A 13,180-nucleotide genomic window follows, 5' to 3' on the forward strand; every position below is an offset into this window, starting at 1 on the left:
CAGCACTTCAAAGCCTAAGCACGCAAATCGGCTCTAAAGTACCATCCATTCTCCCTTAAGGTAAACTGTTCGAGCTAAAAATGTAACCCTGAGTAAGGGGTGTGGAGGAAACCAGTACAATGCAAAACAGTTAAGCAATGACAAATGTAAGGTACAGAAAAAGGCAGAAATAAATGTAGCGAGCCGATAGATATCATTAAAAGGTTTGGGTTGAAAATTGAGCCAAGCAGTTGAATATTGTGCTAGACATTCAATTGAAATTAAACATAGGCATACAAGTTTGTATTCTAATTTCCCATTAGAGCGGCTGTCGATGGAAAATATTGACAAACTATTCTAAGTATCTCTATGGATATTTTAAGTGGGCCACAGATCAAGGGTAAGGTTAGGCTGTAATTGGACTAGGTTGGCCTTAGATGAATTTAGAACCCTCGTAAAAGCCAATGTCTAACATAAAAGGAATCATAGCACTAATGTCACTTAAGAGGTCACATGTCAATGGCCATGCTTGAATTGGGTTCCAGAGCCTTGGCCTGCCTTAAAAGGTGTGGAGGGTGAAAAATTGTTGATGAAAAAGCTCCCAATGGGAAAAGGAGCTTCTGAAGACTTGAGGAGGCAAGGTTCTCTTATCCGATTAGCAGTCATATTTTTTTCAATTCTTTCAAGGATTCTTTTATTTAAATTGAATTTAATTAGAGCGATCATTGAACTCAGACTGGTCTGCGGTAAAATCAAAGCTTTCCTTGTGGTTTGGCAGCAGACTTCATGAAGTACTTGGAATGAAATATATTTCTGAAGGAAACTTGTTTCTCAGTTGAGCCAGGCTCTAAATGGAGTTGAGGTTGTCTGAAGAATTGAAATCGCACAACATTGCTTTGATTTTCTTTTTTCGCGTACAAACATGCGTACAAACATGTGAAATACAGCCACCTTACTTTTAGATCATCATTTACAATAGATTTCCAGCCGTGTTGCATTTTTCAGAAAGATATTTTAACCTCTTTCCAAGATAAATAAAAAACAGTGAGAAGCTTGTGAACAGGCTGAGAGACCGACATTTGTAAAGTGGTGCAGTGACCTTCTGTTAGTCTGTTTGCTTGAAATTTAACAGCTTCATGTGTACCCCGACACTATTGTCAAACTTGTGAGATTTCTATTTTATGCGAAACATGGGGATTAGTTCCGAAGACGAAAGCCCGCAGCCATACTGATGTCCCAGTGCATGTTGACAGAGGTACTGACTGCCAGAAATTCTTGGGGTTCAGCAGAAGGCTTTCCTTGAGAGAACATGTATCAAAGTAATTTAGGACTAGTCTGTTCTAGAGCCATGATTTTCTGCCCCATCGTTTGTCCATTGACAACAGCAGAGTATCCGTTTTCCAAATATGTGGCCCATTTTAAGCGAGCGTGCTGAATTACTTGCAATGAACCCATTGGAGTACTATTACTTCTGACCTAATATAATGTTGGAAGTACCCCAGCTTGGTAGCTGTGATTATGCGTGTATGTACATATAGATAAATTGAACAATGAGGTCAACATTTGTAGCATCAGTGTAACACCTGCAGTTTTCTGTACTTGCATTGAAAGTTAAATGTATTTGGAGCTATGGCAAGCCCTATCCTATTCGTTCTACCATGGTGCCACAAGATTTCCCAGCATAGCACATATTACCATCCAGTCTGCATCACATTCTATGACAGACTGCGCTCTGCATACGATAGGCAATCCTGAGCTTTTATGATTTTTGTCACAAAAAATGATCCTGATCGCAGTCTCAGAAAGAGAGTTTCTTTAATCAGGCCCCACATTCCTAATGCCCCATGCTAAAAAGCATTTGACACATGGGCTCTATTGACTGGACTCTGCCTACAGACATTCCAGCAGCTGCCCTGGAGTCTTGCAATAGTAACAAGTACATTCCTAAGAAACAGCCCACTGGAACCTCAATTAATTCCAGCCATGATCTGCTCTTCGCAGCGGGCTCCTGTGACCAAGTTATATATAACTGTACATCCCAAGGGCCTGCTGGCAGATTCATTGGTAAAATATAAATATTAATCTATGTCTGGTTTGTTATAGTGGGGTCTGATGAGATGGTTACAAATTGCCAAACCCCATGTGATGTAATTTTATTACCAAACTAGTTTTTAGTGACTCATGGCAGTTTTGTGACTTACTGTCTGGGGCTTAGTTTCACCCCCAACCAACTGTTAGGTCCCGCCCTGGAAGTTCCCTTTGATGTCATCACTATAGGGAGGTAATTCCTGGAGTCTCTTTTATGTTAAGCAGCACGAGAGAGGGGGTTGTTTAAAGTAACACAGGAAAGAAGTTATAACCAGGAGAGGGGTTTCACCATCTTAGAAATTCCTATGCCACACACACACTGACTTTGACCCTTACCTACTTCCTGCAGACCAGGGACTCTGGGAGCTGACATCAGAAGGCAACACTCTAGTTACAGCAGCTGATGTTGGCCACTTCAGGAAGGCTTGACACAGACCAATCTGCTGTGCCAAAATGAGTAGATAATGAGTGAGACTGCCCCTTGGCCCCCTTAGTTGAAACATCTTTGGACTCAAGACGAAGGAGGATGTTGCTGGAAATTAATTGGATACCATAAACCCAAAGTTCTCTGCCATTGAGGTGATGATACAGCTTTCCAAGAAGGGAGTAAGACCCTGCGCTCAACCACTTCATCGAAACTTCTGAAGTGGCCTGCTGTTTGACGAGGCATGCCCGCTGCCTGGATATTGGTACTCAGATTTCTGCGTACTTAAAGTGGCAGGCCTGCAACTGCTTTGTGGTAACCTTCCTGGATGGGACAGGCAGAAGGACTCTTCAAAATCTCTGAACACGGGGTAGGGTAACACACGTTTAAGGAACAGCTTTGGGGTCTGTTTCCCGCATCAAACTGCCTTTTGAGCTGATTCAATTGATTTTGAGACATTTTGAGCTACCACAAGACCCACAGACCTTTCTTTGACATTCTATGATTTTTCAAACCGAATTGAATAGTTTTTGAGCCACTGACTCATCCTCCACCTTCCTGTCCTTCATCCGTATCAAGCTGACTACCACTGCACAACTGCATTGCACCACTGGACCCCGTCAAACCAATTCGACCGCCTCAATGCTGACTCTACTCGTTGAGAAGCGCTGGACTTGGCTTCTCAAAAACACCTAGAAGCCAGACCTGATGTAGTAAAGTCTACAGAACAAAGACTGAAAGGTGTCTATAGTATTGCTGTCTCCCTGGCTTGGTTGTAAGGGAACTAGTGACATTTAAGACCTCACGCTTTGCCCTTTAAAAGCCTTTACTTTAAACATGAACATTGCTGCAAGGCCAATTGCCTGCAGTCGCCTGTCTACATACCCCGAGTGCCCCTTTCACCCCGAAGTCTGCCTATTCTCTGTATTCTTTTACAGGAGTGCTTTGTTAGTGTGTACATTTTTATTTAAATTAAAGACTCCTATTTTAGTTATAGAATCTTGATTGGATATTTATTTTATGTTGCTACCACAGTGCTGTGCTATTTTGGTTGCTTCCTTGCTGGCTCAGACCCCTCTTGAAAAGTATAGCTTGCCCTCGGCTCGTGTTACCTTAAAGAGACAAAGGGGATGTACCATTCATGTTGTACCCGTTTCACTTTTGTTCGAGACCACTGCTGCTCTAGTAGTAACGTGGGGCTGAGTAGGGGTTCAGAAACCAGTACTCATCACTGTACTGCTGCAGAACAGTAGTGGTGTCAGAATTCCTGTGCTGCTACTCTACAAAGAACAGGAGTATGCACACTAAAATATTGGCGATTAAAAGATTTACCATAGTAAGGAGCTGCAGTTATTTGTGTCTGGGCAATTAAAGTACCTTTGTTTTCTTCCACTCTTTTTCCCCTTCACAACTCCCACAGTTCTGAAGCAAATTCAGGGCAATCGTAAAACGGGAAGATTTTGTAATGATTACATTGAATTTTCAATTGCGGTTATGGCTGCTAATGTCACATTGTTTTGCGATTTAATTATTGATTCAATGTTACTTTGGTCACATTTGCATCAAACTGGCATACACCAGGGACAGATGGAGAGACAATTGCGATGCAGAAGAGTTGGCGGTAGAAGACATTCCGTTCCGAATTGTTTCACGTGAGCCCTTTTGCACATATTTGTGGGCATTCCATGGATGTGTTGAGCAACACATTAGCAATGTTGGCTTTGTTAAGAAATTCACCAACCCCGGATTTTCACAAGTCTCGGCTTGTAGCTCGTAATTCACAAGCAACGTCACATCCAGGAAGTTATGTTTTCCCTGTAAAAATTCAACATTGTTTCTGCATGAGCTGCAGAGTGATGAATGGTGCGATCCAGGCAGTGCTTGCGGAATCTGTATGCGTGAGTAGTTTCACATGATTTTATTTCACGAGTTGGAAATGACATCGGGCCTCAGTATAAGTTGGGCGGTGCAGTAACATGTGGCGGTAATACCATTTGCCACTGCATTACTGCACCAGAGGAATTTCCACCCAAAATCAGCCAATTCAGTGGTATTACTTCCAGCGGTAAATACTGCCAAAATCCTCCAAGGAGTCCTCTGGACTCCAAGTAATGGGTACTAACAGTGCCTACCACAACTTGTAATCAGGCGGTATGACCGCCAGACCAAGTGGGGGTAACAGCAATACAGTTTGGTGGTGTCTCGGGAGATTTACTGCAGAGATACCACCAAACTCGTAATGAGGCCTGTCTTATTGTTAGCACATGTCTTATTGTTAGTACGTGCAGGTGTTAAGAACGGCAACATACACATCTTTGAAACTGACCTTTGACCATCTTTCTTTGAAGTATAGTCAAACGATATTTGATAGAGATGGGCAGTGAGAACCGAAGGGTGTTCTTTCTCATCTGGTCTCTGAAAGGGAACATGTCTGAAACCTTTCACAGTTGGTCCTTTTTCTCGTCACAGAAATACAGTGCTTGGGGAGAGGGGCTGCCTGCAGCAACTTTTCTGCATGGCATGGGTATTACACTAATGGGCAAGGTGCCATGGTGAGTCTTCATATATGGCCTGCTCTAATCCACTAAGCCCTGGCTCTTGTGAGCTACACAGGGCCTTGTTATGAGTATGTTGGTAACTGTAAAAAAAGGTGGTGTTTCAAATACCTTCTATTTTTAAACTACCACACAAGGTATTGCATGAGTCATTTCTGGAATGAGGCACACAGGAAGTCCTGCATGGGGTACACATTGACACCATGCCATACATCACGTTATTTAAGATGGCATTTGTTTTTGCTTTTATAAACATGCTCATAATGAAAACGCATTTAAAAAAAAAATTCAAAGGAAAGGAAAATCACACAAAAAAGGTGATAACTAATTAAACATGTTAACATGAAGTGGAGGACAAATAAGCAGACTTCAATATTGAATAAAATAAATAATGATTTTTCTGGTCTGTATCGTTAGGTCAGGTGGGGAGGATTAGGAGGGCCCAAGATGTATTCCCATTTTGAAAGTACACCTTAACCAAAGGAGAATAGATCAGTACAGTAGAGGTCATGATTTGGACCAGGAGTGGTGAAGGGAACCCAGAGTCTCTGCCCATGCTACTTTATTAAGTAGCCTCTACAGAGTGCCCCTGCAATTTAGCAGTCAAGAGAGCAGAAACGAGACAGGTATAAGTCCCCGAGTAAGGAAAGCAAGGTGTGACAGACGAAGCACGGAAAATGAAGCGAGTGGACGGCAGAGATCGTAACATATGAGGGCAAGTTGAATGATCTTGATGGAAGCAACAGTTGATGTGGAGCTGGGCAGGTGAAGAGTTGTAGAGCCGGAGCTTGAACAGTAAACGATGCCCACTCGGGTGAGACATAGACGATTTGACCATGGTTTGTAGGGCAGAGTCCAGTGACTGGAGGAATCTTGCAGGTTCATAGTTTTGTTTTGTGTTTTTGTAGGTATGTGGGACCTCCATTATGGATCAACTTTTGGGACAAGGAAAGCATTCTGTCTTTGAGCCAGGGCACACTGGAATCCAGTGATGTTATCCTTAGACCTAGAGCTGGCAAGGTGCAGTGAGGAGCTTTTCAAGTGGTAGACCTTTGCTGTGTCTTTGTTTCGAATGGTTGACTTTACAATCTTTTTTTAAAAATAACGACTTTTTGGGACATTAAAATAACACTTGTATCGGTTTTTACATTTTAATATTTAAAAATAAAATCTTGCTTTTTATTGGTATTGTAAAATTAGTTTTGACCTCTTCCTTATTACTGCTTAATTTTCAGTCGGTTATGTGGCCTAAACAGTAAAATGGTGTTCTGACTTCCAGTTTTCAGTTCTGCTGACACGAATCAAGCACATGCACAGACAGGGACTCATGAATGCTTTCTGGACATCTCCAGGATGACTGGTCCCTAGGATCACTCAAGTCTCCTACATACTATGGGAGTGACACATGTATGCTGCAAGGCTCCAGGGTTGCCTGCTAAATATCCAGTGCATTGCAGAGAGCCCAGGTGCTCTGAAGAAGCACCAAAACGCTGGTACTGTGAAGGAGCAACTGAAGCCTCGCATCACCACCCAGTTGCTCTCCTCATTGGCTCAACGCGCCTGCTTCTTGTAGCTAGTAAATTTCCCGAATTCAGTTACTGGTGTCAATGCCTGATGAATATCCACCATCCTGTCATGTTAGACTGATACTTATCCAGATAAAGAAAGTTTAGAAAGTCATCATCTAGATGGGGCCGATGTTACTGCACATACTACTGGAGTATCCAGTACTGCTGATGCAGAAGCAGCAGGGAGGACTGGGGTGTGATGGAAATTCTCATATGAAATATCTTCTTGGATGTGTAGAAGTAGCACAGACTGCATCTAAGTCGGAAATTGATGTCACTATTTGTTGATTGTGAACTATGGGCTTGCTGCTGCCTGTCACCATCTACTGTGCATCCACCACACACCCTTTTTTGTATACCATTCCTCAACCATCACTTACCTCATTTGTCCAACTCCCATTTCTTGTCATGCAGGTGATTATTTCTGTTTTAGTGTTGTCCGACCCGTAGCAGAATATTACCGAATCCCATGTGACCAAAGACTTTTTTTGCTCATCCCGTATGCTTTTCAAAATCCTTTAAAATAAAGGTTTATGGAATGAAGGGCACCAGAGTCCCCTAGAAAGTGTGAACATTAACAGACAAGGTTTACCATTGACTTTCTGAGATGCTGAGTGTAGCCCTCTTGTTTAAATCCGTGTTTGGCGATGCTGTCGGCCAAGTTTCTGGCCGTCCTCTAAGGCACAGGCCCAATGGACTGCTATTTATTTATATATTTTACATTTGTTAAGAGCACAAAAACCCAAAGGCATTGAGGTGTTATTACAACCAGGTACTTTTACTTTGTGGAACAAAGAGGAAAAGGAAGGAAATCAGGAGGGCCGTAACCGGTACAGTTTCTTGGTGTCTCAGTGCTAGATGAGCCAGGTTTTCAGGGCTTTTCAGAAGACCAATACAATTGTTCCACTCTTAGGTGCGGTGGGAGTGAGTTCCATTGGCGCGCAGCTATGGCAGGAAAGCTGGTGCCTCCACTTTTAACTCGCTTAGATTTTGGCAGGACGAGTCTGTGGATATGGGCCCTTCTGGTTAGTCTGCAGGATTGAACTTTGATGAAGCTTTGTGAGACGGAAGGGGGTGCCAAGTTGGATAGGCATCAGTGAGTGATCGAAAGTGTTTTAAAGATGATCCTTTCTTTGACAAGTAGCCAGTGGGCATTTCCTCTTGCCTATGGGCAGTGCTCTCTTTTGGGAATGTTGAGTGCTGCTCTGATGGCATTGTTTTAGATCATTTGTAGTTTGTGAATGTTATGTGAGGATGTGTTGGCAAAAAGGGATTAACAGTAATACAATCTCGCTCCTATGATAGCTCTCGTGATGGTAAGGCAGTTGGTGGGGGCAAGGAATGGTCTGGCAGCATTGATAAGCTTCATCGTGTTGGCTGCTGATGTCACGATGATGTTGACTTGCTGAGTTAGGGAGAGGGCAGAATCTAGGTAGATGCCATCTTACTGATGTGGATACTGCTATCAGGAGGCTGTCAATCTTGAAGTTGGCGTATTGGGTGCCAAGGTTTTTTAGGACTGATGGTAGCCCGACCATCAGGATCTCGGTCTTTTCATCATTTAAGCACAGGCCATTTCCAGCCACCAAAGCCTGGATAACTGCATAGATTGAGTTGAGGGATTTGTCTTCCGTGTATATGCCAGTGAGGGGGAGCAGATTGTGCTTATCGGTGTAGTTTGTGTCATGCATGAACAGTTCAATAAATATTCCCAATTCTGTTACTTTATTTGCAAGTGATTAATTATAATTTTTTTAATTATTTTTCCATTGCAAGTTTTATTCTGACTTTTTGATGGGGACTCAAAAAACATGCTTTATCTCAAACAGATCTTTCTACCATCTGACAATATGTACTAACTTTACATGAAGTTTCCCATAATGGAAAGCCTTTAGATGGCTCTTCTAAGTGCATAAGCCAGAAAAGGCAAAATCCTTGACCCTTTCCACCCCTGTGCCCATTCCGCAAATGATCCGTATTTAAAGTATTTTTAGAACTCAGTGGTAATGTTAGCAACAAAATAATAGCCAGCCAGATTTCACACTCTGGTGTTCTTCACCTGCAACAAGTAGCTAACGTCAGGCAAACGAAATAGGCACAGATCTTCTCTTAGGAAAACTTGAAAACATTTCAGATCAATGCAAAATCAGTAAATATAATAGAATGAGTCTTAAGATTGTACATTATTATTGATCATTGATAATAGTAATTCTGAAGGAAGCAATTCATATATCTGCTGGAGCATGCCTTGGCTTCAAATAAAGGCTAGTTGTAATGTATTGCCTGACCAGGAAACGTCACCCATTGTACTATCCAATTTTATTCACCCTATTTGTCCAAATCTCCCATGCAGAATATCTCTGTTGGCATACACGATTCGATAACATGTCTATATAGAAAGAGGCTTGGAAAGCTAAATTGTTAAACACTCCTTCACTCAAACTGAATTGGTCACCTTCAAAAGGAAAATCATATTCATTTGTACTGGAAGATTGTTATAGTGTTAGACAAGGTAAAAGGAGTTCTTCTTGCACAGTGAAATTTCAGGCAGATTATTTGTAAAGTAACTTTAATTGTAGCGTTAACTTTATCAGGCATATTGGTACAAGCAATTCTTGCATTATACTTAATCTTGTTCATAATTTTGAAACATTTTCCAAAGTTCAAGGTGCAAACCAAACTATTTCCCTTTCAGTTGTATTTCCAAAGTCTTTCTCTGTATCAGGATCGTCTTTTCATACCAAGAATCGTTTACATTGATGAAATAAAGACCTTAGAAACACCAACCGGATTGTCTTGTTACTACCAGAGGAGAGATACACCAACTATTGACTAACATATATTCACTGCCAAATGTATCACATTTTGCTACCAGAAATCCAACCATCCAATTCCACTGTGTCCTTCAAGAGGTGCTGTCCATCTGCAGATCTCTGTAGAAATATTGCAAATCCAGGAAGGGAGGGGGCACCATAGCTGGTGAATGATCAATCAATCAGATGTTTATATAGCGCACTATCACCAAAGGTATCATGACGCAGACTGCAATCCCACAAATAGATGGGTTTTTAATCCACGTTTAAAAAGCTCAAAATGCGCTGAGTGCCGCAGGGCCAATGACAGAGTGTTCCAAAGTTTCGGGCCTTGCGATGGAAAAAGCTCTACCGCCAATCTGTTCTTTGCGGTAGCTTGGTATGCATAGTAGCGCCACCTCCATGGACGTAAGCGAGCGACCTGGGCTGTACCGCTGCAATTTATCCTGGATGGCCAGGCAGCCTTTCCTGCTCAAAGCTCAATGGATGATAGCCCATCTAAGGGGAGCGGGGGTTGCGCGGGTGTCCCCCGCTCCCCTTAAATGGTATAATGGGTCCGGGGGTTGCAGGGGTGTCCCCTGCATCCTTTACATGGATTGCAGCATCAAAACCACAGCATTTTTGCCGCAATATTTTGTGTTCACGGCCATATTTGCCACAATGTTAACACATGGAACCCTCTGAACTTAATTTGTGCTGAAACAGGCAGCCAGTGCAGCGATTGATGGGCCTTCGTGGCGTGGTGGCCAAATGGGATACCTCGAAACAAACAAACTGCTACATTTTTTTTTACGAAACCTGAAGGACGATGGATTAAGTATGCAGGCTGGGAGAGGTAGATAGCGTTACAGTAGTCAATCCTGTCACTAAGGCAGGCTGAAAATAGTTGGGCATGGAGCTCCTTAGGAATGAAAGGAAGAACTTTTTTTAGCTGCTTCAACTTAATGAAGCCAAAGCCCAATTTCTGATCCACCTCTGATGTGCCGGCAGCAGACCCAAAGAAGGTGTCCAAAAGTCAGAGGTTCAGTTAGCGGAAGCGCAGGTATTGTCCATAATCAATGGTTCGGTCTTTCTGCCATTTAATTTTAGCCAATTGGTTTCCATCCAACCCCTGACAGCATCAAGACACTGCTTCAACTAAGCTGCTTTCCCTCTTTGGTCCAGGTCCATCCTAAACAGGTCGTGAGTGTTGCCTGCATAGGAAAAGAACCGGAACCCAAAGCACTGGATAAGTGCCGCCAGAGGCTGGATGTATACATTAAAAAGCAGCAGGGACAGGGCAGTGCCCCGCGGAACCCCACACGTCACTCTTGATGGTGGTGACCTGAAAGGCATAATATAAACCATTTGAGTTAGGGAGGCAAGGAAGGCACAAAACCAGTCCAAGACTGGTCCTGATACACCCCGCCCCACGAAGCCTAGATAGATGAATCCCATGATCAATGTGATCAAAGGCGGCAGACAGGTCCAATAGTATAAGACCTGCCATACTGCCTCTCTCGCTTATCATGGTAAAAATCATCCAGTTCTTCTACCAAGACTAACTCTGTGCCCATCAAGGTTCAAAAGCCCATTTGACACAGGTCCAGAACATCCTGTCCTTTGAGAAAGAGTCTTAGCTGAGGAGTGACAACTACTTCCATTACCTTCATTAGGAACGGGAGCAATGAGAATGAATGATAGTTCAAAAAAAACAAAACATCCAGTGATGGCTTCTTTAGCAAAGTAATCCCCAAAGCTTTCTTTAACATGCGTGGAACCTGCCGAAAGTCAGTGACGAATTCACACAAAGACTCTACGGAGCCAATTTAAATAAACGCAAAGGAATATCATCGAGGGGTGAAGCTAATTTAAGACCAGCCACCACATGACTGATTTCTAAAGCATTAGTGGACGCAATGGAAAAAAGGGGTTTACCACAGCCTTTACTGGCAGTGGTTGTAAGAAGGGGGTCTCGGGCAGAGCACCCCTGCGTCCAAAATGTTCTCCCTAATGCCTTCAATTTTTTCAATGAAGAAGTTAGACAAATTGTTACACAGCATCGGCGAATTACAAGACACAGAAACCATGCTAGGATTAGACAGGTTTTTCACGATTTGGAAGAGTGTTTTGGTACTTTCACTGCAGATTGGATAGGGATTGTGAAGTGAGCCAACTTGGCCCCTTTAAGAGCTTTGTGGTACAGGGTAAGTTGTTTTTTAAACTTGTCACACAGTTGAGAGTCATAGCACTTTCTCCACCTACGTTCTGTTTGGTGGGCCAGAAGACATAGTTCCACTGTGACCCAAGGGGCTGACGGAATTGGTGGCTTAGTGGTCCACTGGAAAGGGACTAACTCGTTAGGCACTACACTAAAAGTGGAAATTAATCTACATATATCAGACAGCGCTGGGAAAAACTCATGCTCTGACATAAAATAGTGTGGCGCAATCTTAGAGAACAGGTGAGTAATATCCACACTCACCCAGTTCCGTTGGTAAACTTTGACGGGATGGTCAGTTTGCTCATGGTTCCACAGGACCTGTATTTTAATGGGAACCATGCAATGATCTGTCCATATCAAAAGTGGGCTGGGAAAAACACACAATGATTGAGGAGATGTGAAGATAAGATCTAAAGTATGGCCTTTTGCATGCGTAGGCTAGTACATGTTGAGCTGACTGCAGCTGGTTCATGCCAGACAGAGTAAAGAGCTGGCAGCTTGGTTTGATTTAGCTTCGGCCCAGAGATTGAAATCTCCTAAAACCGTCAGATTCTTATGATGTAGGACCAGTTCAGAGCTATCATTAAGAAAGACCTTCTTAAAGGCCACCAGATTAGCAGATGGACGACGATAGCCCAAAGGGCGATGGCGGACCAATGACGCATTAATTATAATGATGGTGGAGAACACTGGTTCTTTGGACTGCTGTGACTTACAGAAGTGATGAATAAAGAGAAGATTGTCTGGAGCCAATGAACGGGTTATGTTTGGATGGTAATGCTGGAGAATGGAGGCATGGGAAAGGTGGTCCAAGTTTGCTGAAGTATCTGTGTGCCATGCTGAATAATCTGAATATGATGTACCTGTCTGCTGAAAGCAAATAGGGGATGGAAAATGGTGATAAAATATGTTTGGATTTCCTATAGATGCAGTGTTCTGGGCTCCTTCCAGGTGGTGGATGAAGAAGGGGAGGCCAATGTGGACAATAGAACCATAGTGCAGTCATGAGGAGAAGAAGAGAGTGTTCAACACAGTCGCAGTATGTGCAAACTCGAAGACATGGAGGATTGTCTTGAGAGGGTGGAGTTGAGAAAGTTAACTATTGCACTTATCTGATGGTGAGGGGCAGGTCAACGTCAACCCTAATGCATAAGCATTTAACTGATGGTGGGAATAGGGTGAAGGGCAAGCAGAGGAATGTGGGACAACATTGCGGTGGTGCTTGGTAGAGGCCCTGTTTTGTGGCATTTTTGGTTTGAGATAGTTGTCTCACATCCACTCACGGATGGCACACATGCAGAGATGGAAGTTTAAGGTGGCGTTAGGCTCTTTGTCAAATCTGCTCAGGAAGTAGCAGCTGTCAGTGTAGAAGTGGAAAAATGAGGCCAAAAGAGCAAATCAGTGAGGCCAGGGAGTGGAGATAGATGTTGAAAGGAAAGGGTGCGTATAGCTCCTTTAAGACTGCTACAAGTGATTGATTAAGGGTTGAATTTGGAAGCGCAAGCTTCTAGGATCGACACACATGCAGAGATGGGAGTTTGTTTAAGGTG

The 13,180-nt window shown here is 43.0% G+C and overlaps 1 protein-coding gene across 1 annotated transcript in view; it reads left to right on the forward strand.

The window, feature by feature from the left end:
* The window catches only part of SYDE2 (synapse defective Rho GTPase homolog 2), a 253,053-nt gene that overhangs the window by 170,975 nt on the left and 68,898 nt on the right, over positions 1-13,180 (forward strand). The gene's annotated exons all lie outside the window — the stretch shown is intronic.

The sequence above is a fragment of the Ambystoma mexicanum genome, chromosome 1q, assembly GCF_040938575.1.
Source record: "Ambystoma mexicanum isolate Mex_15411 chromosome 1q, UKY_AmexF1_1, whole genome shotgun sequence".
NCBI lineage: Eukaryota > Metazoa > Chordata > Amphibia > Caudata > Ambystomatidae > Ambystoma > Ambystoma mexicanum.